The sequence below is a fragment of the Archocentrus centrarchus genome, chromosome 2 (genome assembly GCF_007364275.1).
Source record: "Archocentrus centrarchus isolate MPI-CPG fArcCen1 chromosome 2, fArcCen1, whole genome shotgun sequence".
NCBI classification, from domain to species: domain Eukaryota; kingdom Metazoa; phylum Chordata; class Actinopteri; order Cichliformes; family Cichlidae; genus Archocentrus; species Archocentrus centrarchus.
This window is the reverse complement of record NC_044347.1, coordinates 10,990,731-11,016,058: the sequence shown is the minus strand read 5'-3', so window position 1 is coordinate 11,016,058 and position 25,328 is coordinate 10,990,731. Positions and strand designations below refer to the sequence as shown.

Below are 25,328 nucleotides of genomic sequence, written 5' to 3'. Positions count from 1 at the left end.
GTTTTGAGTTTAATTCAAATCATTAATAGCACCTCTCTCTGATGAAATCAAACAGAACGACAAACTAGATCTTCCAAAATGACCAGAAAATTTAATGAACGCCTCTCTGAAACTGTTTCGACCAAAACTCAGCTCTCTAACTTTCAGAGGAAAAGGATCCATTGCGCTATTGCTGTTTAATACTATGTGTGTCTCATAAACTGGAAACTGAGTATATCATTTCTGATGAATAAAACCCTCAACATTTCAGAATAAATTCAACATAGTGACACTCAACTTATGTTACTGATTCTTTTATTCATTAAATCAAACTGGAGTTTTCAGCCATGTTTTAATGTTTAATTAATGTTTTTCTTAAATATAACCGAAGCATCTACAGTTAAAGTGCAACTGCAGTTACTGAATACAGTAAATAATGTCAGTTAAATATCTGCCATATAGACCTGTATGCTACAGACCCTGCAGATCTTTGATGGGTGTTTTAACATTTTTGTACATGCATTTTCATGATTTTTTTTTCTTACAAGTTACAGCTTTGAAGTCAGACAATATATTTTAGTAGTTCTACACATAAATATGCCTTAAAAGACCAGATTTACTAGCCTTTTACCTGTTGGGTCTGTTCACTGTGGTAGGCTAAATCATTCATGACTGTATGCGAATGAGGTTAACCAGGCCTTGGTGCTTTCAGGCTGGTTTAAACTACATTACTTTCTCTTCATAATGAAACAAGCTAACATGGTCCTCATGGTCCTTCTCTCATCCCAGTAAGACAGTAGCAGTAGGTACACCTGTGCAGCTCCACTGTTCCAGGTGCAGCTGCTTTATCTTTTCTGGTACATATCCTGAATATCTAGTGTCAAGTCTACTGTGGTTTGCAAGTCAGTTAATTAGAAAATAAATCACTTAAAAAAAAAACATTAGAGAATGATGCACCTACACTCACCAGTCACTTTATTAGGTATAGCACTTCAACTGCTTTTTAACACAAGTATCTAATCAGCCAATCAGATGGTACCGATCAGTACCAGATGTACGACTGGGGCTGGGTCCTGTCTTGGCACCAACCGAATGTACCAAACAACTGCTTGCTAATGCTAATGGCTGCAGTGCTAGCTAACTGTTACGATAGCGATGTGTTCTGGTAGCTAATTGCTGAAATTCTCAGCCCGGCATGACGGCACCTCAGCAAGGCGCAGCACCGGGCAATCAACCGCTGGCTAGAACCCTGCTGGTCTGATAAGTTGGAATTTCTGCTGCATCATTCAGATGGTAGGGTCAGAATTTGGAGTAAACGACATGAAAGCATGGATCCATCCTGCCTTGTATCAGCAGTTCAGGCTGGTGGTGATGTAATGGTATTGGGGATATTTTCTTGGCACACTTTGGGCCACTTAGTACCAACTGAGCTTCATTTAAACACCACAACCTGAGTATTGTTGCTGACCATGTCCATCCCGCAGCTTCCTGCAGGACAACAAACTGCTTTTTTCAACATGACAGTGAGTTCACTGCACTCAGATGGCCTCCACAGTCACCAGATTTCAATCCAACAGAGCACCTTTGGGATGTGGTAGAACGGGAGATTCTCATCATGGATGTGCAGCCAACAAATCTCCAGCAACTGTGTGATGCTGTCATGTTAAAATGGACCAAAATCTCTGAGGAATGTTTGAAGCACCTTTTTGAATCTGTGCCATGAAGAATTAAAGCAGCTCTGAAGGAAATGGGGGTCCAAACCAGTACTAACACAGTGAAGTAGCTGGTGAGTGTATGAAGCTCCACTGCTTCTCCTGCGGCTGCCGGGTCTTTTCTAATAGACAGCCTGCAGGTCTAATATCAAAGGTAATATGATTTAAAAATTAGTATGAAAATAAATTGTGATTTAAAAATATGAAATAAATCTAATTTAAACACATGTAGAAGAATTTAAGATTAAATAATTTAACTGAGCAGCTAAAGCTGGATCTCTGGGGTCCTCTGGTCTGAGCTGTCTGACCTTTTTGGATGGAAGGTCGAGGGTCAAAATTAGCATCTTTTTAAAGTCAGTTAATTAGAAAATAAATAAAAAAACACATTATTGGCATTTTATTGTTATTTGTGTTCATGGATATATTCAATTCTGTGTTATTAAACGGTTACTGCTGGGCAAAGCAATTTGAATATTCCTGATTATGGGCAGGATAACGTCCATTTCCACTGGATTACTATGCAACTGTGCTTTTGTTTAAGACGCTGCCATTATGGGCTGTGATCTTACATCAACAAAACAGGCAGTAAACACATTTTAAACATCAGCATCTGTCATTCTGCATCTGCACAAGTCTTCCATCGCAAAAGGTGCCAAAAGCACCTGAGATCCAGATTAGAGTCTGGCCTTTTCCTCGTCTTCTTCTTCTTCTATTCTCTTTCACCTGGCCACGCAAAACTCGATGAGAGCCGCTGTGTTAATGCGTTTTGTTGAGTTCGGAGCGACGCTCAGCTGTCAGCGTTTGAAACGGGTCCTCCTAGGGGTTCAGCAGCACTTTCACGCTCACCACGATAGCTGTGCATTAATGTCACTCACACACTCGGCACCCGTCTATATGCTCAGACACACACACACACACACACGCCGAGATAAATAGAGTCCTGACTATTTGTGTCGCACAGGCGTCTTAGTAAACACACAGGAAGCTATAGGAAGACACACACACCTGCATACATTTGTTCATGAGGTCTGTAAGTGCACACACAAATGCTCTTCTTTCTTTTCTTTACACACACATACAAGCCCCCCCCCCTTTATTTACAATGTTGCTGTGTCAGTCTGCGGTGTTATAATCTCCGACACATTTAAATAACATATATTACCCCGCTGTGTTGATGGCCAAGTAAGTACTCAAGCTCATCCCGGCCCCTTTTCATATTTACAGCGTGACTGATTTAAGATGGACTGATTGTGGGGATTTAATTACGGGGGACACAATGGCCACACAATTCTGTTTTCTTCTCTTCCCTTCTTGCGAGGCGCTGACACGCCGCACACTCGGCTGCACACTGCCGAGGAATGTTTTACACTCCAAATGAGCTGTGCTTGCAGAAGAATTTAATTTGATCTGCTGCTGTAATTGTGCTCTCAAAAAAAAAAAAAAAAAAAAAAAAAACAGAAGAAGAAGAAGAGGGATAGGAAAAAGGAGGAGAGGTGGTGGTGGAGGGTGGTTGAGGCGTGCTGGGGTGGGAGGGGTCGCAGTGCGTGCAACTTTAAAATGTAATATGCACAAAAAAGTAAATTAACTCAAGAGGAGAGGCCCTTGTGATGTGTTGACACTTGCACTCTTACAGGGAAGAGTGGAAGGAGGAGGAGGAGGGAGGATACAGAAAAGAGGAGGGGGTTAAGAAGAGGAAGAAAAAAAAAAGGGGGGGGGGGGGGGGATGGCCATGATAAAACACCACAAAGAAAAGCGTTATGAATTTTATTAATGACTTGCAAGACAGTATGCAAAACATCAAAGGTCCACGGGAAAGATTAATGACCCTGTGTGAGACTGTTTAATTACCTCCAGCTAATTAGATTCTTGACCAAATTTTTAATATCTGCGTTCGTGCCCGACGCCTAATTGAGATTCCACCGTATTTATCAATCTTTTAAAAAAAAAAAAAAAAAAACCTCAGTGGTATTTTTTTTTTGTTCCCTTTAGCCTTTCTTCTGCTGCTCCTGACACTCGGTCGCCCTTTAAAGAGCAAAATCTTGCCCAGGTTGGAGAGGGAAGGTTTCCAAAACAAAAACAAACAAACAAAAAAAACAACAAGCCACGAAGGAGGACTGATGGTTATTTACCCGCTAACAGGAGGAGGGCTGGTTATCAACCTGATCTCAGTTTCTAATGAAGTGCGCTTGCTAATAAACAGACTTAGCGAGCTCTGTCAACTCTCCTTGTCGTGCCATAATTCTCTTATCTGGACCTGAGCTGAGGGGAGACGAGCTCTCCGAGGAGCCGCTTCTTCCATCTACGTCTCGTTTCGCCTCTCCTTCCATTTCCCTCCTCCGGATAATCCGGGTGCTGTTTACCAGCGCGCGCACACACACACACACACACACACACGCACACACACACACACACACACACACACACACACAGACACACAGTTTCATCTAAATCGTTAGCTTTGAACTTCCAGCGCATATTATCTGTTCTGTGACCCTGTTGTTGTTGTTGTTGTTGCGGCTGCTGCAATAATTGCACTTGGATTATTGCAGTGAAGTCAGAGATGACTCTTCCTCTGGGTTCTCGGCTTTTTGTATGCAACGCTGTGGCTGTTTGCTCGGCCATTTCACCATCTCCAAATTGTATCGGGATCATAACTTCAAGTTCATTATTAAATCTGGCGAGAGCAGAGCTTCCCCACCTCGAGGCTGCAACATGATTACCAAGGAAGGGAATAAGAAAAGGCTGAATTCTGTAAACTGTGCTCATTATACGGACTTTTCTGGAGACGTACTTTTTTCACCTTTTCGGGCCTCTGCGAGTACTTAAGAAGCCATTAATTGGACTGCTCATAAGTCAAACGTGCAGGGGGGAAAACATGCAAAATTTATAAGAAGGAAAACAGTGTAAAGATTTTGATTTTATTCTTCAGTTTATTTCCCACATTTTAGACTTTCTTTAAAGAGCTTTCAGCACTTTAGAATCAGCATAAAAATGTCTCTAAGATCCAGGTTAACTTCAGATTTAAGGTGGTGCAAATGCCAACCTTATTTTTTCTCAAAGGCTGGAGTGTTTTAACTACTTGTGAAGCGTCTTTGCAGAAGGTGGTGTCACAGTCTGAGCCACGCACAGCACCATCTGCTGTGCAAACATCTGCATTACAATGGTAACCCACTTCCACAGCTAACAGGCAACAAACAGGCATGCGGTTCACTGTGAAATCATATCACTGTGTCAAGTTTCACAACACTAGTTTGAGAGAGAAGGGGGGGTAGGCCTTAATTAGAAGGCATTCGTTATGAAGATGCATCGAAAAAGCCCCCCCCCCCCCCCCCCCCCCACCCTTCAACCCTTCCGTCTGCATTTCTTCTACTTTACTTTCTGTCCGTTCCACCCTCATTCTTTCGCTCCCTCCGTCTACTCGCCTCCATCTGCTTCTCCGTCTCCCTTTAAAGACGGAGATCTAAATAGGAGCAGATCACCTCCCTCGCTGGCGTTTCATTAGAGGCAATTAGAAAGCCGATGCTGCAGCGTCCCATAAGGCTCGACGGGGAGAGGCAGGACGCAGGCCGCATTAGCTCGTTGAGATGAAGTATGTATGACAACGCTTTCATCAACGCGCAACAATTCCTCGCCAACGTCTCCGAGCCGAGTGTCAGAGGTACCATTCTGACAATTATGACAATTAACACTGTCAAAATAAAGCCATTAGCTTAGCAAGAGGGCAGAGTGATACACTTAATTACAGGGTTTTCTGTCAAAATGGATTCCCTTCAGACCATTTAAAAACATGGGGAAAAAAAACCATGTAATAAGTTGAGTGTATGGTGGAGGCCAGAGTAAAATAGCTGACGTCTCCCACCGCGCGCATGCTCGCCCCAGGGTCGAGGCACCTTTGAGCTGCAGCTTCCTGTCCGCTGAGCGCGACTCACCCGCAGAGCAGCCTCACGTCAAATTAAGGAAAAAGGGAAACATAATGTTCAGATGAGCAAAATAATCACATAATTTATCTTTAGGGGTGATTAAACAACTTTTCAGCTGCTTCTAACACTCGCCTTGTCTCTTGTGGTAAAGTGTTTTGTAGTGGTTGTTTTCAGGTATGTAGTTTGTGGCACTGTGAGACAAAATAAAGGACAAGCCGATCAGAATATTAAAAATAAATGGAGATTAGAAAATTAGCGTTAGCGTTAGATTTTCAGGCTCATGTGCAGCCCTGTGCCCTGGCGTTACATGAAAAGCACACAGCGCACAGTGGGGAGCAAAAATCATAGTCCTGCTTGCAACAGTACAAAGGTTTAAGCATCAAAATATACTTAAAGTACCTAAAGTAAAAGTACCCATTAAATCAGATGGTAATATTGGGTCATGATTTCCTTAATGTGCATATCTCTATTCACTGATATAATGGTGTAATAATAAATTGTAATGGATTTATATTCTACAACCTGCAGTATGTATGTAGTATGTAACTAAAACTTTAAAACAAATGGTAAGAAGTGCAAAGTACAATATCTGCATCCAAAATGTAGCTGAATAGAAATGCGGTCATCCAGGAGTACTGGGCCCTGTAAGGGTAGCAGTACTCGAGCCCAGGGATCAGGGGCCAATCATAATTTTGAGAGGGAGGGTGGTAATATCGGTGGATGAATAAATTATCAAATAGGATGGCATTCAGTGATATTAGTGGCTGATAGCACCCGGTCGACATCAGCTATTTGGGGACATAATGTCGTTGGCATTTATAACGGATGATAAAAAACAGACGAGAGAAACACGTGTCAACCATCGTATGAGTTCAGAGGACACTCCACAATCTCCCTGTTGGTAAAACAGTTTTGAAATGCAACAAACAACAAAAAACGCCCAGCCAATCCGAGCAGAGGGTAAAGAGAGTACTCCTGAACAAGCAGGAGTCATAAGTTCTTATTTACATCAAATATCAGATATTATCACATTGCCTAGCAGTCAACTTCCAATGACACATTTTTGGCATTTATACATCGAATTTAGATCCACGAAACCTGGATTATGCATATATCATCGAGCTAGCCACAACCTGGCAATGGACTAAAGTGACATTTATACTGTATAGTACAGCAGCAAGACAGGAGTACTGCAGGGCACCCACAAAATAGACTAATTTTTCCTCACTCAGAATTTATGACTTGCGTCAATATGTTTTAGTTACATATCGTAAGAGGGTCACACCACAATGCCTAGAAAAAGGAAACATTTTTCATTGTATGTCCCCATTTTTTTGTTATTCCATTTTTAACCCTTTAGAGGGCACTCAATGAACTACTTTGAAATTCAAAATGTCAACCTTTGAGTGTTATTGGAGGAAATAAGACTTAATAAGGTCAATGAAGTTACCATATTTGGGTCTTTGTCCGTAAGTGGTAAAAAAAAAAATTCCAAGAAGTGTACAAGAAAAGCACATATGACGAAAGGAACATGTACTTCAGAACATTAAAACAAACATAATAACTCTATACAACATTAGGCCATTTCTTCATGACCACACGCTTCCTAACCTCACTGAGGCGCTGGATGGGCGTTGTATTTAAAGTGAGCAGAAATGACCAAAAATAGTCACTTTCCCCATGAAGGTTTAAGGGTGTTTTTCAGATCGCAAATAAGACTGTAGCATAGCCATGCACTCGCACTGCTAAAATACCATTATTGTTAGATTGCTTTTGACCACAACAATGGTGAACAGAAAAGACTTTTGGGAATGCAGGTGATGACTGGCACATCTTTGTGGCTTCTAATATTTCTAAATGAAAAAGTACATAACTACATTGACCGCAAACTTGGCGTTAAGCCTGTTTCCTCACGAGAGTCTTCTTCAAAGCTCCGAGTAAGCAGTCTGTGGGAGCAGTGCAACTGGACCCCAAACTGCAGAAAGTAAACGGAGGGCATGGTCGCGTTCTCCGAGAGAAATATAAATATACTGTAAAAGGTTGTAAGATTGAGTTTTGTCACCTTTAAAATATGCAGCGGTGCCCATCTGTCTGCGGACGCTCCGGGGGAATCTGCTCGGCTTTGACGCGCCAATGTGAAAATACAATTACACAATCTCCAGGGGAACTCTGGCCTGTCACTTTGTATTTACCTTCAGTTCAAGCGAATGTGTAGCTGCTCCTCCGTCGATGTATCCATCAATCCAAACATCTTCCCTGAGTGGATGAGGTCATTCTTCACACAGCACAAACAGGGTCTGTTTCGGGGCTTTTTTTTTTTTTTCTCCCCCTGTGAAACAGTAAGAGCAGATGTGTTTAAATGACTGTCTGCTGTGTTTTTTTTTTATGGCATGTACCTGTTTTCAGAAATCCAAAGCAAATCAAAATCAAATTTCAGCAGTCTGCGGGCCCGGTGGGAGTGATACGTTAGTATTAATGTCACGCACGTGCTACTGAGGAGGCTACGATTTGTGCGACTGGAGTCAAAAGTGATGCATGTTTTGAATTATGAGACATTTGTGAGGTGAAAGCATTGTTCTGCAATAATAAAACAAGCTCAAATCAGAGTGAAATCAAAACAAAGAGGCCAGAAGGCGCACTTTAGGTGAGACATCACAGGAGGAAGTGTTTCTTTGTCATGCACTGGTTAATTTTAAGGGTTTCCAGCGTCGTCTTCTCATAAAATGCTGCAAAATGCATGTAGAACACGTTGCAGATTGGATATTCATGCAAGTTAGTGCAAATTTAAAGAGGAAAAATATCTTGATTGCACTTACAGAGACTTATACTATAAAAAATAGCCATGCTAATGTAACGCAGTTAGCTGGGGAAGTTTCATAACTATTAAAATTCTTACCTGTGAATACTAGTTCCCATATTATTCAGATTCTGAGTTATACTGCATTTTGCTACTAAAGAACATAAACATGGCATTTTCTTTTCTGCAGAAGCATTACAAGCACATAAAGAAAAAACAAACATAAGAAGGGATTTTTTTTAATATACTTTTTGAGAATGAAGTTGAAATGTCAACGATAAGATGAAGTCCTTTAGTTCATCGAGTAAATTTAGGAAAGTGGCCACTAGCTGCCAAGGTAACGGTGAGTTCCTGAAGTCTTAAGGCTGCATTCTTACCTGAGAGCGTCATTATAGAAATCAGAGGCCACGAGCACAGAAGGAGCCCTTTACCAAGTTAATGTTTCTTCTGAGCACTTCTAATAGTGCAGCAGATTGGGTACTGTTTCAATAAAAATTATTTTAAAATGTTTTTTAAAAAAGTGTGAATATTTTAAGACTCAAGATTCAAAAACAGGACGAATACTGTGGTGTGAAGACTTGAATCACCCCTCATTTTTTGATATTTTGCTTGGAAGTTGGGAAATAGCTGCGGAGATTCATTGAAGCGTGTGCAAACATACATGGAAATACAGCATAAGGCAAAAACAGTTTTTACAACTCTTACAAGCTTTAAACTCAATATTTGGTGTGACCACCTTTATTCTGCAGCTAAGCCTGATGCATCTCTCAGGTCCTGTTTCAGGTCAGGTCAGATTTCTTCGTCTTTCTTAAGACTTTCAGATCTGCTGTAGAAGTTTTTTTTTTTAGGTCTGACACTTCTTCTTTTGTCCTCCACTTGTCCAGTTTCCTCACTTTTTTAAAGACAAACCTTCTACTAATTTATACCTGTCATCATTCATAGATCAGTGGTTTGATTAAAAAGAAAAAAAAAAAAAAACATTCCTGAAAATGAGTGAAAAAGGAGCCAATGTCCAAACAAAAACACGTTCTTGTTTTTAAATGAAAAAAGTAAAGAGAAATGCATCAGAACATTTTTTTTTAATGTTCTAGTTTACTCTGGTTTTACAAAAAACTGAAAACAGTATTTAAATTCAAAGTTTGAAAATGTGTGACAGTAACAGTTGTGAGACTTGCAGGTTTTTTAAAAAAATCATTCTCATGTTTCGGGTGATTTGGGAAGGATTGCTGTGTTTTGCTGTTGTGCTTCTCGACAGCTGCATAAAAGCTGAAGTTACTGTTCCAAGTTTTGGTCAAAACACTAATTGTTAGTTTTGTTGTGAAGGGTGTCAGCGATACAAAAGCCAGTAGTAACTTTTCAATTAAACATAAATCTCTAAAAGCTTTTTTTTTTAAATGCATGTGGTTGTGAAAAAAGTAAAAATAAATAACATAGCATCACCATTGTTTCAGTCTGCATTAGTTCTGCTGTTCTCACTGTGTGTCATAATATATATACAATAATATGCATTCTAAACACCATTTCTGCCCCGCCCTCTTCCTGCAGGAAATCCTCATTAACAGACTGAATTTCAGCCTAAAGGTCACGGTGGTTTACTGAAGGCTGTGACCCTTAAACAACCTCTGGCTTCCAGACGTGTTCTGGGTGAAACTGCAAAGTGACAAAGGTGAGGGGGTCAAAAGTCTGGTCCAAAATCACTCTTCCATAGTAAACACCGTTCACTGACCAGAGCGGTAGCCGAAGCTGTTCCAGGTCAGTGAGGGGGGTCTCTTTCAACGCCTTTGCGATTGGTTTGTAATTAATGATCTCAAACAAAGCGATAAAAAGTAGGGGATATAATTGATTGGAGATTTAAATGCTTCTGTGATTAGCAGAAGGGAAACTTTACTGTTGAATAGTTGAATACTACAACGTGCTGCTACAGTTTGGAGCAGAAAGTCACAACTGCAGCTATAAATAAACTTTAGCTCTGGTCAAAGTCTTGCTAACTAAACTGAAACAAGTTCAGACAAACTGCACAAACTAAAGATGTTATTTCGGTATCATTTCATTTCTTCAATCTTATTTCCTGACTTAATCCGCATCTTAGTGGAATCAGCGAGTCTGTAAATCAGCCCACTCTGAGCCGTGGAGGGCTCACAGTTGCTGCCGGTGCCTCTTCCCTTTTTGGTTTTTATCAGAAAAGGAAGCTGATGAGTCCCTTCAGATAAGGGTTGGAGCCCTTCGCTTAAAGCTCCATGTTAATAAATGAATATGTTCTCCATCACGCCAACCGCTTATTGTATTTCACAGGGACGAAATGCAATTTGTATCATTTCTGCGCCGCACATCAAAGGGAAGTGGGCCGAGCGCAATGAGTCACTGCACCGAAAACGCTCTGTTTCCAATCGAAGAAAATCAGATCTCGACTCTGTTTCTTCAGTTCTCTTTACATCTCCATTTGTTTGATAAGGCTGTGTGTGTGAGCACTGACGGTAAATGGGTGGATAAGTTAAGGCAAAAATGGGCAAAACAGGCTGTCAGCTTATCAATAAATGACATCATCTGCCCCCCAGACGTCTCTGCCTGTCACATTGGTGGCACTTGAATTAAAGAAAAAAACCAAATCGGCGGGATAAAAATGTCTTTTTTTGTCCCATTAGGATTGTCTGGATGAGTCAGTCAGAGACACCGGGGACAGTTTGTCTCCAGCTGTCTGTGGAGACGGAAAGTTTACAATGTGCTGACTGCACAAACCAACTACTGACACCCTGCACTGAGTACAGTTAAAAACAGTAGATTACATAACAGGGGGACTAACTTTAATAGAAGAGGCTGGACACTGTCATTTCTTTAAGTAGTCTTCAGGAATAGTTCTCCAGGCTCTTCTTTGGATGTTTCTGCCTTTTGTTCTGTTCTCTGTCAGGATGATCCCACACTGCTTCAGTAATGTTGAGGTTCAGGCTCTGGGGAGGCCAATCCATGACTGACGGTGTTCCACTGTGTGTTTTTCTATCCAGCTATGATTTTACTGCACTGGCTGTGTGTTTGGGATCATTGTCATGCTGAAAAAATGAAGCTGTTGCCAATCAGATGCTTTCCAAGGTTGGATCAAAATCTGATGGTACTTTTCTGTGTTCATAATTCCAGCAATTTTAATACCACTGGCTAAAATGCAGCTCCAAACCATGACAGAGCCTCCACCTCTACTCCATCAGACCTGTTGCCCCCCTTCCACTGAGACCATTTCTGATGAGGCTTCAGTGATCAGCAGATCTCAGGCCCTGTGTCGGGTCTTTGCTGGATTCTTCCTCTTAGATAGTTTTTAAGGCCTGACACTTCTTTTGTAATCCTCTTATCTGGTTTCTTGAGTTTTTTTTTTTTTTAAGGACACACACACCATGCTGAGATATGCCAGGTTTTTAGCTAATAGGTCTTTGGGAATCATCTTGTTGGTGTAAAAACACAATTTTATGTCTGTCAAACTGTTTTATCTTTGGTATTTTTCATAGATTCAACTAAAGAAATGGGATCAACTGATGTATTTTTGTGACAGGCTGCTAGCAACAAAGTGCCTAAAGATACAATTTAAAATTGAGTCTTTTGTAAATTGTCTGTTCTGTAGACACAGAACTGACTCATCCCTTGAGTTGAAAATGCTTGAGAACACAGAAAAAGTAAAAGTAAAAGAAAAAGTAAAAAAAAAAACCTTCATAAAGTCTGGAGAACTGGTGCTCAAGACCACTTTAAAAATTACAAGAAAAGTCTGACTGCTTGGAAGCAAAACATAAGGAAAGGAGGGGTGGCTCAAGATTTTTGCACAGTACTGTATATGTCACCTCTCATGCAAAACGGTCCTGGGTTTGAATCTACCAGTCAGCTGGGGCCTTTCTCTGTGGAGTTCACATGTCATCTCTATGGGGCAAAGGGTCAAAATACAAGTTACACTAAACTTTGACTTGAGCATACCACACACACCAAACAAGCAAAAATAACTGGAGCATTGTTATTACATTTCTCTGTTCTGCTTCCTTTAAACTGAACACACGTTTAAACCCAACATTACGTGAAGATGGACACCAGATCAGAATGAAAAAAGTGAAAAAGAATGGTGACCAAGCAAGCCAAGGTGGGCATTTTAATTGAAACATTGAATCCACAGCACCAAGCAAAAACTCGTGCAATGCCACAGCAAATCCAGGAGGGTTTGGAGAAGGGTGTGACGCTTCCTTCCTCCAAAGTGTTCCTCCAGGGTCTCTCTACAGAGAGCTCCAGCTCTGATGCTAAATATTCGCAAAGCTACCTAAAATGAGCAGAATCCGTGGCAATAAACAACATTTTACAAAACCATAAATACACTGGATTACAGTAATTACTGCAACTTTGCTTAAGTGAGGTATCGACTAAATTAGACAAAACTACGATTTATAGAAAATAACAAATGGTCACATTCAAGTTAACAGATCAGACTTTATCATTTGCTTCGTTATTATTGGTGTGGGAAATACTAAACTTCAAACTGAGGCTGTCCCTGCTGCCTGATATTATTGGCCTTATTTATCATCTGATATGAGCAACCCCATGACAACCACCAGGGCAGGAAGCCTCGGAAAGCCCCCTTTCGAGAACAAAGGTGCTGTTGTGTGCTTTGTTTGGATATTGCAATTATGTTGAATTTTTATTTGAGTGGCATCATACACATCCTATTAAAGTTTTAACACGCAGGGCCAACAATTAACCTCCATGAAGGCGGGGGGGGAAGGGGGTTCAGAATGTTTTGCATGCTTAAAAAATGTAGAATTACAGACCATAAGTGCACACACAAACAATTTAACAGTTGTATTTCTTTGCTGGGCATATTTCATCCCTCACAACAGAAGAAAAAAAAAATGGATTGGAAATAAAAGCTTGAACACCAGAATTAAGACACCAGTCTTAATTGCATTTGCATTTAATATATTTTCCACAGTTTTTTTTTTTTTTTTTTTTAAACTGAAACCTTTCTATTCAGCTGTGCAATTACCTCAAGCTGCAAAAGGTCTCCGTTGTAGTGAGCTGCAATGTGAAGCCTGTGCAGTTTGCAAAGCCATTTTTTCTCCCTGACACATGGTGGTGATGATGATGGTCGAGCTCATTAGCTGTCAGCTGTCAGCCTGTAAGGCCAAGTGTTTGTGACTTCTTTTTAATGTATTTTTGAAAACAGCAGGAGCCTATGACTCTGAGCAAACCTGGAGCAAATTACACAGTGGGAGGTTTTATTTCTGACTGTGACAAACTTGTCCTTTTTTTTTTTTTTTTTTGGACTCAGAAATTGGAAAAAGATAAACATTACACTTGTGTGTTGTTATGTTTTGAGTCAGATTAATCAAACACAGAAAATAATTAAGGAAAAGTTTGACAAACATCTGTAAAGTTACAGAAAAATTCAGGAGGCTAAATTTGGCAGCCTTTAATTATATGAAACAACAGCGTCTTCCTCTGAAAAGCATGTAGTAAAATAACATTGTTTTACCGGGTAACTACTGTAAGCTATAAAAACAGGTCCATAAGAAACTATTCTTCTACAATGTACTTCCCATAATATACAGTAAACCTTTTCAATGGAAAAACAGTAAAAAATAAATATTAAAGAAAATTACAGCAAGACTGTTGTACAGTGTAAAAACTAGAACAACCGTAAAATAACAGTAAGAAATTGTTATTCTACAGCTTACCTATCATAACCACAATCACATCTACAACTATACTAAACTATTAAATAAGTGTCTTACTGTAAAAGTAATTCAGTAAAACACTGATTTAAAGCATAACCACTGCACTGTTTTATTTACTGTAAAAAACAACAGTAAGAAGCTGTTAGTCGACAGCATACCTACAGTAAAGTCTACAAAAATTACAGTATGAAACATTGTAAAAATGCATGTGAAATTTATCATGTTTTAATTTAACAGTAAAAACCTGCTTCACAATGTAGCTGCTGTAATGTCCAACCACAGAGTGTACTGTAAATCCAGTAATCTCCACTTTGTTACTACTAGAGCCCAACCAGTTTATCAGCAGGCCAGTATTACCTATTTTCCAACCTACCTGTGTGAGTATTCATAAGGGCAGATAAATTAAAATTTATAAAATAAATTCCACAACAATCAGCTCAATCTGTTGTTCTACAACAATAGATTCATACTTTAAAATATAAGGAAATGTGCTAAATATTGCAGTAAGAATTGTTTTTCCTGCATCATATCTACCTTGTCCTACAAGTCTTTTATTGGATGTGCAATATTAAAATATAAAATAATGTACAAAATAAAATAAAATGTTAAGAAATTGTTATTTTAACTGTTGGGTTTGCTCTTGGGTTATTTTCTTTTTCTGTCCCTATTGTAAAACTTTATTACTGTAAAATATATTTAGGAGCATCTACATCCATTATTACTGCAGTCTCAGTCTGTATGTTCTCAGCCAGCATTAAGCTGATTGTCTTTCTTGCACTATGACAGGATATCTGCCCCTGACTCCTTACCTTGCACAGTTACAGTAGGGCTGCTGTACTTTGGAGACAAGCACCAGCTGGATATGATTAATCACTGGACTCTCTGTCAGGGAGATCATTGCAAAGCATAAATATGTTGAAAACCACATAACACATCAATATTGAAATGTAGCACAGATAAAATAATTACAATGAATCAAAATTAAGGATTTTTAAATATTAACTATCTCAGAACTGCCTTCAAAAAGCCTTCTTCAGTGACTAAAAAATTTTATTCCTACTTTTTAATTTCATTGTGTGCCAGTAACAGGACTTTATTTTGCATTTTAAAAAACTGTAACAAACCATAAGGTAGTGCCATGGCTTGTTGTTAATTTTAGGCATCAGCATATATGATATTTAATTGTATTTATGAGACTGTACAAAGACATTTGCACTGTAAAATTTCCTGTATTTTAACAGCAGTTTGATGCAGTGGTAGAAGAGAGATTACCTGAAAACAAAATATCGATCATTTTTGAAGCAGCTCATTACTGTTTTAAAGCAGTTATTCGTGAGCAGAGTTGAATACCGAAGCTCAGACATTTTCCTCTAAATATCCGTATATAAAGAAATGGACACAAATTACAACAAAGATGAAACTGAGCTCAAAATTTGCACCTTATGCATCTTGAGCATCAAGTCCTGCCTTCTGTGTAGCGTTCTCTGAAATCACTCTCTGCGACCCCCTCCTGATCTGCGTCATCGATCATTCAGTCGGAGCCGGTGGCACGAGAGGGCATCTGAGAGTGAGTGTGTGTGTGTCGGGGGGGGAAGGGGGGGGGGGGGGGGGCACTTCAAAGGTAGGTCGGACTCGGCCTGTCAGGCTGGCACGGCCAAAACAGCATTGTGTTTGCACAACAATGGACAGCCATTACAGGGGAGACCGTTATCAGCCGAGGGCTACCAGGGACGGTTCCTGTCTCATTGTGATCCATCGGAGCAGATTGTGTTCAAGAGCGAGTTTAGACTAAACATATTAGGGCGTAAGAAGACACACCTGAGGCTTATCTGATGGGAAATGGAAGTGGCCACAATATCCCACCCCCCTCAAAAAGAAAGCATCCTGCCCGGTTGTTAGATTGCGTCAGCAGTTTGTATTCCTGTGTGTTCTCAGACTGGATTTTACAGTATATTAAGTAAGCTTGTGTCAGGATGTAACTGTATATAATGGCCCTCACTTATGTGGGAGTCTTTCTCAAGCGTGATTGTCGCTGTCGTGTGTGTGTGTCAGCGTGTGTTCCTTTATTTTCTGAAGACAACATGTGGATGAAAATCCAAGAGTATCTCTCATGGAAAAGTCAGTGTGACATCTTTTAATGATAAAGCCGTGGATGAATTGTGTATGGTGCTTTTACGGGTGTGTATTACTTTGTGTGTGTGTGTGTGTGGGGGGGGGATAGTGGAGTGAATAATTCAGAGAAAAAGCCGTTTGTTTTCAGGGGGCGAAGGCAAAGACACATCTGAAACATATGGGAGGAAATCACATTGAAAGCAGTGAGCAGTAAATTAATGGTAACAGATGCCAAGATGTCTGGCTAGTGTGCTTTTTTTTTTTTTCCTCCTCTTTGCTTTTGTTTTCTCCGAGAGCTCTTGCATTCTTAATGTTGGGAAATAATACAATTAGGACTTCCTGCTCGCATGCAAAGTTGGACATTGTCACTTCTTCCTGTCGTACCTAGCTCAGTCACTTTTCCCCGCCGTGGTTTAATTGATTTTAATTCACTCGCTTGCGGATGATGCCATAAATTATTGATGCCACCTTGATGATGCAGGCTTGCTCCGCTGATGAGATAAAACAGAACCGTGGTTTTCTCCGTCCCACCCCTCCCTCCCGAGGAGAATATCTTGGCATATCAGAAATATGTCTAAGCTTCAACAGTGTGTGTACGGGGGGTTGGCCTATGTCCAAGCATGAGATGCAACAAAGACAACCTTGCTCTTAATGGCACATATCTGGGAGATGGAGGAGCCCGATACATGAAAGCGCTGTGATCATTACACTGATAGCAATTATCCTTCAGGAGGCTCTAATGGCGGCGGCCTCTCTTGCACACACACACACACACACACACACACACACGCACACACACACACACACACACACACACACACTCACAAAGACAGCGACAAGCTTGCAATCAAGGGTGGCGGGCAATTAAATGCAATGCTTTTTGGTGAACCTTTAACGACGAACAAAGCCTGATGAGGAGATTTAATAAAGAACAAAAGGAAAAATCAGGACAAGAGAGGGACAAAGAAGGGGGGAAAAAAAAAAAAAAGATATTAATGTTGTTTATTAATCTATTCTTAATGCGTTGCAGTGGACTGAGGGGGAAGGGGGTCTCTGGAGTAGAGCCGTGGCTTTGGCAGCAGTATGATTGAGTGCAGGGGCCAGTGTGTCAGAGGGACAAAAACAACAAGGTAATTAAAGCTTAAAGCGTGCCGTTTATGCTCCGCCATCCGTGACAGCGTAAGGTGTCTTCCATCCAAGTCCCCGCCGCCCCCCCTCCCCCCCTCCGTCGGATGAAAAATAAGTCAGGTAATTGTCATTGTGCACTGCACGTCATTATTTATTAAAGGGGTAATTCATCTTCATGGAGAAGGCAGAGCAAAGCAGGTAGGCGCTGGTTTATCTGTCGGGATTTTACAGGAGAAATGACAAACATACAAACACAAACAGCGAGAAACGATCCTCAATATTACACTCCCTTGAGGTTCGTGCGCGTGTATGTGCGTGCGTGTGTGTGTGTGTGCGTGTGTGTGTTTGTTTGTGCGTGCGTGGTGGCAATGGAGAGAGTGAAAAGTCACCACATGGAGAGAAATCTTTGAGTTAAAGTTTTTGAAAGCATCAGCAACACCCCTCACCACGCACGCACACACACACACACACACACGCACGCGCGCACACACACAGAGACACACACTCCTTTTCTACAGTATATTTTTTTTTCAAAGTGCGGCGGGTTGACTAAAGAGAACGCTCCCCGTTGTTTTTCCTCGCGCGGTTACAAAGAGGCGCGTAAAAAGTTACAAGGTTGTCCCCCGTGGGGTTAGATTTCAAACAGCACCTGTCAAAGCAGATGGGGCATTTAAATAAGAGTCTTTAAGAGGTATTTGTTACAGCGGAGCTCAGGAGTACCTGCTGTGCTCGCCGATGCTTTTCACGGCTGTCGTTGCTCTCACAGAATCTGTTTGCTGTGTTTGCGGGGATAAACATCACATTAAAAAAAAAAAAAAAAAAAAAGACACAAAAAACCCACTGAGGCTACAAATTACAACAGAGAAGACTGCATTTATGTAACTGCTGAGGCGATGGAAGTCATGTCTGCCAGTACTACTGTGCATGCAAGTGTACAGCAAGATGTATTACATGCATTTTACATGTACATATGGATGCTTATGGTGTTACTAAAAGCTGGAATCTAAGAGACAAGAGAAAGATGAGGGGGGGGTCATAACAATAATATGCATGCATGGAAGCAAATGTGTTTTTGTGTATAGGCCTGCATGTTTGATTGGAAAGATTCTGCAGGAAACTTTCCAGGAGCAAAGAAAAATGTGCTTTTTTGTTGGCCTGGTGACAGGACAAATATCAAATTGGGGCTCGACATCTTCCAGTGTTTGTGAGTGCAACTTGCAGCGCACAACACAAAAGAGCACGCTGGTTTTGAAGATGCCCACCGCAGAGTCCTGACGACACTCGGGGCCTCGGCCTCAGTGTGAGCGCACACCTGGGAATTTGGGCCGAGGCTGTGACTAAACATCACCCCTGGACCGATGTGTCCTCGCGGCCGAAATGTGTCCTCAAAACAAACAAACGCAACCACCTATAAGACTCGTGGACTCCTCAGAGGCTTCAGTTAAAAGAGATCAAAATAAATAAGTCCATCCGTGACCTTTTCGAGTCAGGAAGGACAAAGTTTGTTTCTTTTTTTTATATCCATTGTGTTCAGTTAGGGTTGCTTCATATTTTAAGACCATGTATTACTATTTTATGACCTTTATTGCATCAAAATGTCAAAAACTATACTACAAATGCCTCACATTTGGATCTTTTATTGTTCCTAACTGTTGTTGGGAGGTTTTTATTGCAACATGTCACTTCCACGTCCACCCCAGACAGTTTCCTGCACGTCACTCGCCCCCACTCACTACCTGCTGCCACAATGAAAGAAAAAAAGAAAAAATTAATTAGCAGAATTACTGAGCGACCAACACAGAGCCCAGATTTGCATCTTTAAGTGGACCTTCTAAGTTATTGCAGATGTGGACATGGTGACATCTGAAGAGCTTTTCTGAGTAAAAATAAACTTTTTAGGCACCTGCAGGACCGGGATGTTGTCATTTTCAGTGGGTAACAGTTTTATCAGATCCAGTAAACAGCAAAACTAAACTGAGAAAGATGCAAACAGCAGTCTCCTGGCTGATGAACCTGCGATTTATGACCCCGCAGCCCTTCCAGGTCTCTAAAACGGGGATGTGATCTCCCAACGGCCAAGTGTGATAAATCCACACCACAGGACACCCTGTGACGGGAATGCATTGTCAGTGTAAAAGATCCCACTGTTTGCCCTTATTTGACATAATTGTTGACAAGATCGGGAATGGAGAGAGGAAGAAGAGGCCGCTGACAGGCCAGGAGTTGCCATGTTTGAGATTGATCCCCTCTTGAGATGACTTTCCTGTCAAACTGGAAGCCTGCATGCTTCATCACTTTGTGCCCTGCTTTTTCCCGGGGCTGCGACCACCGGGAGACCATGAACACGTGGTGGTGGTTATGGGGGGGTTCGCCGCGTGATACTTCGTCCCCACCCTTACCTCAGCGCCTAGTGCCACAGTACCACGCAGCTTTCTCAGTGCCAGAAAGGAGACACTGGTGGCTTTGCTCCTTCTGTCATTTCCCTCTCTCCGTGGCCCTTCCCATCTTTCCATCAGCAGGAAAATAAATTTTTTTTAAAAAATGGGACGCCTTCTTGTTTTTTCACATGCTAAACTTCATTCAGATTGTCAGACACTTTGGAACTGACAAAACGCTTTCTCCGACTCCCCGTCATTCCCTCGGCTGTCAGAGGAGATAATAAATAAGAATGACTCCTGCGTGGGCGGAGGCAGAAGGATCCAGACAGAACATCAAGAGATGGACAAAGTGTTTGCAGAGGCCTGTGGGGAAACTCGGGTTAAAATCACACGTCGATGTATACACATACACTTACTGTAGGAAGCAACCCCCCTGTTCCCCGAAGGCTTATAATGGGAATAGGCAATGTGACAAAGAGTTAAAGGCATGGCAGGCCTGCGTTCCAGATAATAGGACAAGCTGTCCAGAGTTCCCACTTCCTGCTTTGCTTCGGTCAAACAAGGCCTAATGTGGTGACTCTGCAGCCGGCTGGGGGTTTGAGAGAGGGGTGGGTGAGTAGATAAACTAAATACAGCCTCGCCACGCGGGCTTCGCCAGACACCAGCTGTATTTACAACTCAAAACTTGAGTTTTAGAAAGGCAGCAACTTCTGATGATAAAGTCAAAGTCATCCACCGAAGAGCGAGGAGTGTGGTAAAAGAAAAAGGTGAAGCACAAGACGTAGAAATCGGTGGTAAATCCAGCGACATCAACAGCCAGATGAAAGAGACACAAACAACAGAATGCCCTTGCTTTGTGGGGGTTTGCAATACTTTGCGAGTGAAGGACAATTGGTCCTCGGTGTAAAGTGAGCGCTTGGCTTTTAACGGACCTCTGCATGCCAAGTCCTCAGCAGGCGAGGCTGGGGACGCTACCTTCGCTGTCATTCAGCCCCATCTCGTCGACTAATCTTCTTGGTGCAATGAAAGAGCTTAACAGCTTTGCAACACTATCCCTCCCCAAATGTCATTATCACAATGTACTGCGCCGACCGACCGTCTCAACCGGCTCCCTGCTTATCGTTTTCTTCATGGGAAGTTGAAGGCAGGCGTCCGCTGACATTCACCAAGCTCTCTCTGCAGCTCTTGTCCTTAGCGCGCCAGACAAACACATTCACAGAACATTATTCAGAAGTCATTTCTGCACTTTTGAGTTTATTGCTTGTGTGTCTGTCTTTGTTGCACACTGAAACTCAGTGCTTGTATGTAGTCACTCCTCACTGAAACGCAGCATTAGTGTTGAAAGTACTGCTCCCAATTTAAGAACGCTTAACTATGTAATGAAATAGTCATAAATAAAGTATAAATCCAATAAAATGTACTGCATGCATGGCTTGCAAACAGATAATAAACACATATTTCACTTTATACTGTGAAATAGATATATATTTGTGTGGTTAGAATACATTGGCAGGAAGACTGAGGTGGTCATGTAACATTTTCACTCACCCAGCACTGTGGAAAAATGCCGAACTCCTGGGACTTCCTGTTATACAGTGTTAGAATTACTATTCAGTCAAGTATAACTCAAGTATTTCCTCACTGAATGTGTTTGTGTATTTAAATGCCAGCCAAGTGCTGTAACTAAAACACACTACAAATATAATACATTTCTGAGGTGCTGAAATTAAAAGACTCAAAGTTTCCTACAATAAAGGCATCTAACATAGTTTCCAGCATCCATCTCTATATTAATGAGAGCCCAGTCAGTAGGCCGAGTGTGCAGCGACTGGAAAAACTAAGCCGTGACACCATTTCTACATTTTTCCAAACACCTGATCTGTAAACCAGCAGATATATTGTTCAGGTCTTATATCATAAGCAGCTACTTTACTAAAATGATGATATGATGATATCAGATCTTGTGTCAGGTCTTTATTCTGTCTTTCTTAATGACATGACATTCAGATACTGCTCACCTGCTGTAGTTTTTTAGGCCTTACACTTTTTTTTTTTTGTCCTCCACTTGCCCACTTTTTAAGGGCACACTGCACACCAGGCTGAGATACATAAAGTTTTTAGCTAGCAGCTCTTTGGGAGTCACCTTGTTGGTGCAAAAATACTATTTTATGTCTGTCAAACTGTGTTATCTTTGGTATTTTTCATAAAGTCAACAAAAGAAATGGGAACAAATGATGTGTTTTTGTGACAGGCTGCTAGTAACAAAATGTGTAAAGACACAACACTGCTTCACCCCTTGAATTAGGTGTGTTTTTTATACTTGAATGATTCATAGGTCAGAGATAAGTGGCTTAACAAACAAAAAAACATTCCTCTGAAAATGGTCAGGTATGAGGACTGGACTGAAAATGAGTGAAAAAGCAGCCAATGTCCAAAGTAAGACCTTCAGACAGCCTGGAGAACTATTGCTTTAAACTATTACAAGAAAGTCTGACTGCTTGGAAGCAAAATATGAAGAAATGAGTGGTGGCTCCAGACTTTTGCACAGCACCGTACAGCCTGCGATTCAGCCTTATTCTTCAGTGAGCTTCCTCTAATGCGCATACATCTCTCTCAATATGTCTGGATGTACATTGTGTGTTGAGACGTATGACATACATATTTCATCGGGATGAGGACGTCTTTCCTTACGACGGGTCCCAGCGGGGGAGCCACCGATCTGCCGCTCGGTCGTGATCTCCGAACTCTCTCTCCCTCACTTCACTCTTTGTTTACTCTCACACAGAGTTGGTGATGAGTGCCCAGCCCCTCCTCTTCCTCTTCCTCGCCCACCTACCCACCACCCACCACCTCATTACCTCCTCTACCTGATGGGCCCACTCCTCTTCCCTCCTCCTCCCCCCTCGCTCCCTCTCCACTTTTATTTATATATTTATCTATTTTACCCCGGCTTTGCGGGTTACCGTTTTTAATATCATCGGTGAAACATGATTATTACCTCTTAATGCTGAAATTACGGGGGCATTCTTTTTGTCATCCTCGCCGTTGCATTTTTCCCGCGTAGCACCCCGTGGCAGGAACATCTTTATCTCCCCATGTGCTCCTAGTTTTAAAACCTTTACCCCTGCTGTTTGAAAAATATTTCTCATTTTCCTCCCCCATGGCGTGGAGAAATCCCCATAGGCAAACCATTAGTGATCTTTCTGCCTTTCCCAAACACTTATTACTATCACCCGCACTCCTTGAGCTGCCTCATTGGCTTTTGGTAAATTATGCAAATAAGGTGATGTTCGAACATATAGTTTTTCTGTTTTTCTGCAACTGCGCAAGTTTGCACAGCCTTCCACCGAGCAGCCGCGACACCATTAAAGTGACTGAGCACGTCAGCAAGATTTATGCATCAGTGACAAATTATAATGCTTTGTCGCTAATTTCCCCGCTGCTTCTTCAACGCACAGGTTTAGTTATGTGTTTGCCTTTTGGGGAGGCCTTTGGTTGTGAGTTTTAGTGTTTAGTGGGGTTTTTTTTTTTCCCTCCCTCTCTCTCTCTGCATATCAATGTCCCACTTCTCTTCACATCTGCAGAGACAGGAGGCTGCAACCCAAGCGAGTCAACTGTGGTGTTTGACTCATTACAGACAATATAAAATCTATTCTGGAGTTTCACTTTTCTTCATGAGATTTGCCAGAGTGACTCTAAAGCAGATAGAGGGGGCGAGGAAGGGCTTAACTTTAAGACTGTACATTTTAGGGTACCTGCAGATAGTAGAAGGTTTATGAACACTATGTAAACAGCTATTTTTACATAGTTATACCTGTATAAGAAAAAACAGTGAATTTCCTTTGCCCGGTCTTACAGAAGGTTCGAGGTGGGATGTAACATCTCTCAGCTTTTGAAGAAAACCGTGACAGTGTCCTAAGAATTAGTGTCATTAGAGAAAATTGTGCATTGTCGTACCCTACTGAACTATAAAAGTTTGTTTTAAATTCACGTAAAGCCCAAATTTAAGCCCAGCTGGGCCGGACTGCTGATAGTATTACAGAAGCTAGCTTTCTTTTTCTTTTTGACTTTTAATGGTCAATTAATTAAAAAAACAGATGTTAAACAGCTGTTCTAAAAAAGCGCAATTTCAACAATATGTCTTATCACATGTGCATTATAGTTCAAAGTGCAGCTGCAGAAGCACTAAACTTTCACATGCAGAGTCTTTGGAACTAAATAATTTTGCTCATCATGGTTTAAATATGTGTTTAAATATGTTAAATATGTTAAATATGTGAAGATCTAAAATTTTAATATAATACATTCAATGCAATTTTCAGGCTTTGGAACCACCCCAGTTTTAGAGGTATGATGACTTCTCAGTATGGTTGCAACTTCTAACATCTACTGTATGTCTTTGTTCCATTGTGGTTTGTACTGTACTGAGACCAGTACTGAACCTCTGCTGGCAATTTTGTACCTTAATGCAACGGTGCAAAATGGGCCTTTAAAAAAAGGAGGTAATATAACAGCTATTGCTGTTTGAATCCAGTTTCAGTCAACATACTGTTTGGATTCCTCCATCAGCTCAAAGATAGCTACAGAGAATTAATAGATCCAGACTGTCCTTTGCTCCACTAACTGAGCCTTTTAAAAAGAGAGATGGGTAACACTATTATATATTTTTTTAATAGTATTATTAACTCACTTAGAAATGGATGGCATTTGTGCAGTGCCTTTCTAGTTTTAGTCACTTCTCAAAGCTCAGTATTACTCAGCAAAAGGAATTCAAAAGGATTCCTCCATCAACCGACAAAGAGGTCACCCAAATGACTCTGGCTGTGGTGAAAAGCTGTAGAGAATTAATGGAGCCTTACCACCCTCTGCACCACATACTGGGCATGCAGCTGTACTCCAGTGGCACAACAAAAAAATACAGAAAATGTTTTCCACCTCATACCAATACCTGCATTTATTTTACAACCTTACCTGCCCCTATGGCCAACTTAGAACCACCACCTCCAGACGTTCAACCCCGATCGTCTTATCTATGAGACCGCAGTACCAGCCTCTTCACCATCTTGCCTCCAGAGGAGGAAACTGAATGATCTGATCTGCTCGTTATGAAAGCAGCTGAAGCATCTAAAGTAGTATTTTTGCTTTACATTTTATTGCCCACTGTGGAAATGCACACTTTTCTGAATGCTGCTACTAAGTAACAGTTTTTATATGAATGCAGAATTTCTCGTGCATTTGCTTTTATATATAAATCTCTCTGTGGGCTGTTTCCATTTTACCTATCTATGTACATGTGGAAAAACAAAATCAGTCTGGATTTAGCTCTCTACAGATTCAGAACATAATAAGGAAAACAAGCATTTAGCTTACAGAAGGAGGTGAAGCATTACTGGTTGCTGTGTTTAAATCAATTTTAAAGGATGGAGAAAATAACAGTCTTGGTTAGTGTGAGCCCTTTTCCTTGAAGTTTCCTTGAAACCTGTTTTAAAAAATTCTACTTTATTTAACTGAAATAGACTACAAAGTTTTAAGTATACTGCCCCTTTGTCCTGGAATAATCTACACAAAGACCTGAAATCATCATTGGTTATTATGGGGGGATTTATTGC

The 25,328-nt window shown here is 41.1% G+C and overlaps 1 long non-coding RNA gene across 1 annotated transcript in view; it reads right to left on the bottom strand.

Moving 5' to 3' along the window:
- Positions 1–25,328, bottom strand: part of LOC115790661 (uncharacterized) — an 87,461-nt gene that overhangs the window by 5,523 nt on the left and 56,610 nt on the right. The window contains exon 2 of the long non-coding RNA XR_004020798.1: positions 7,804–7,940. This is a non-coding gene — a long non-coding RNA (uncharacterized LOC115790661). The remainder of the gene's footprint in view (positions 1–7,803; positions 7,941–25,328) is intronic.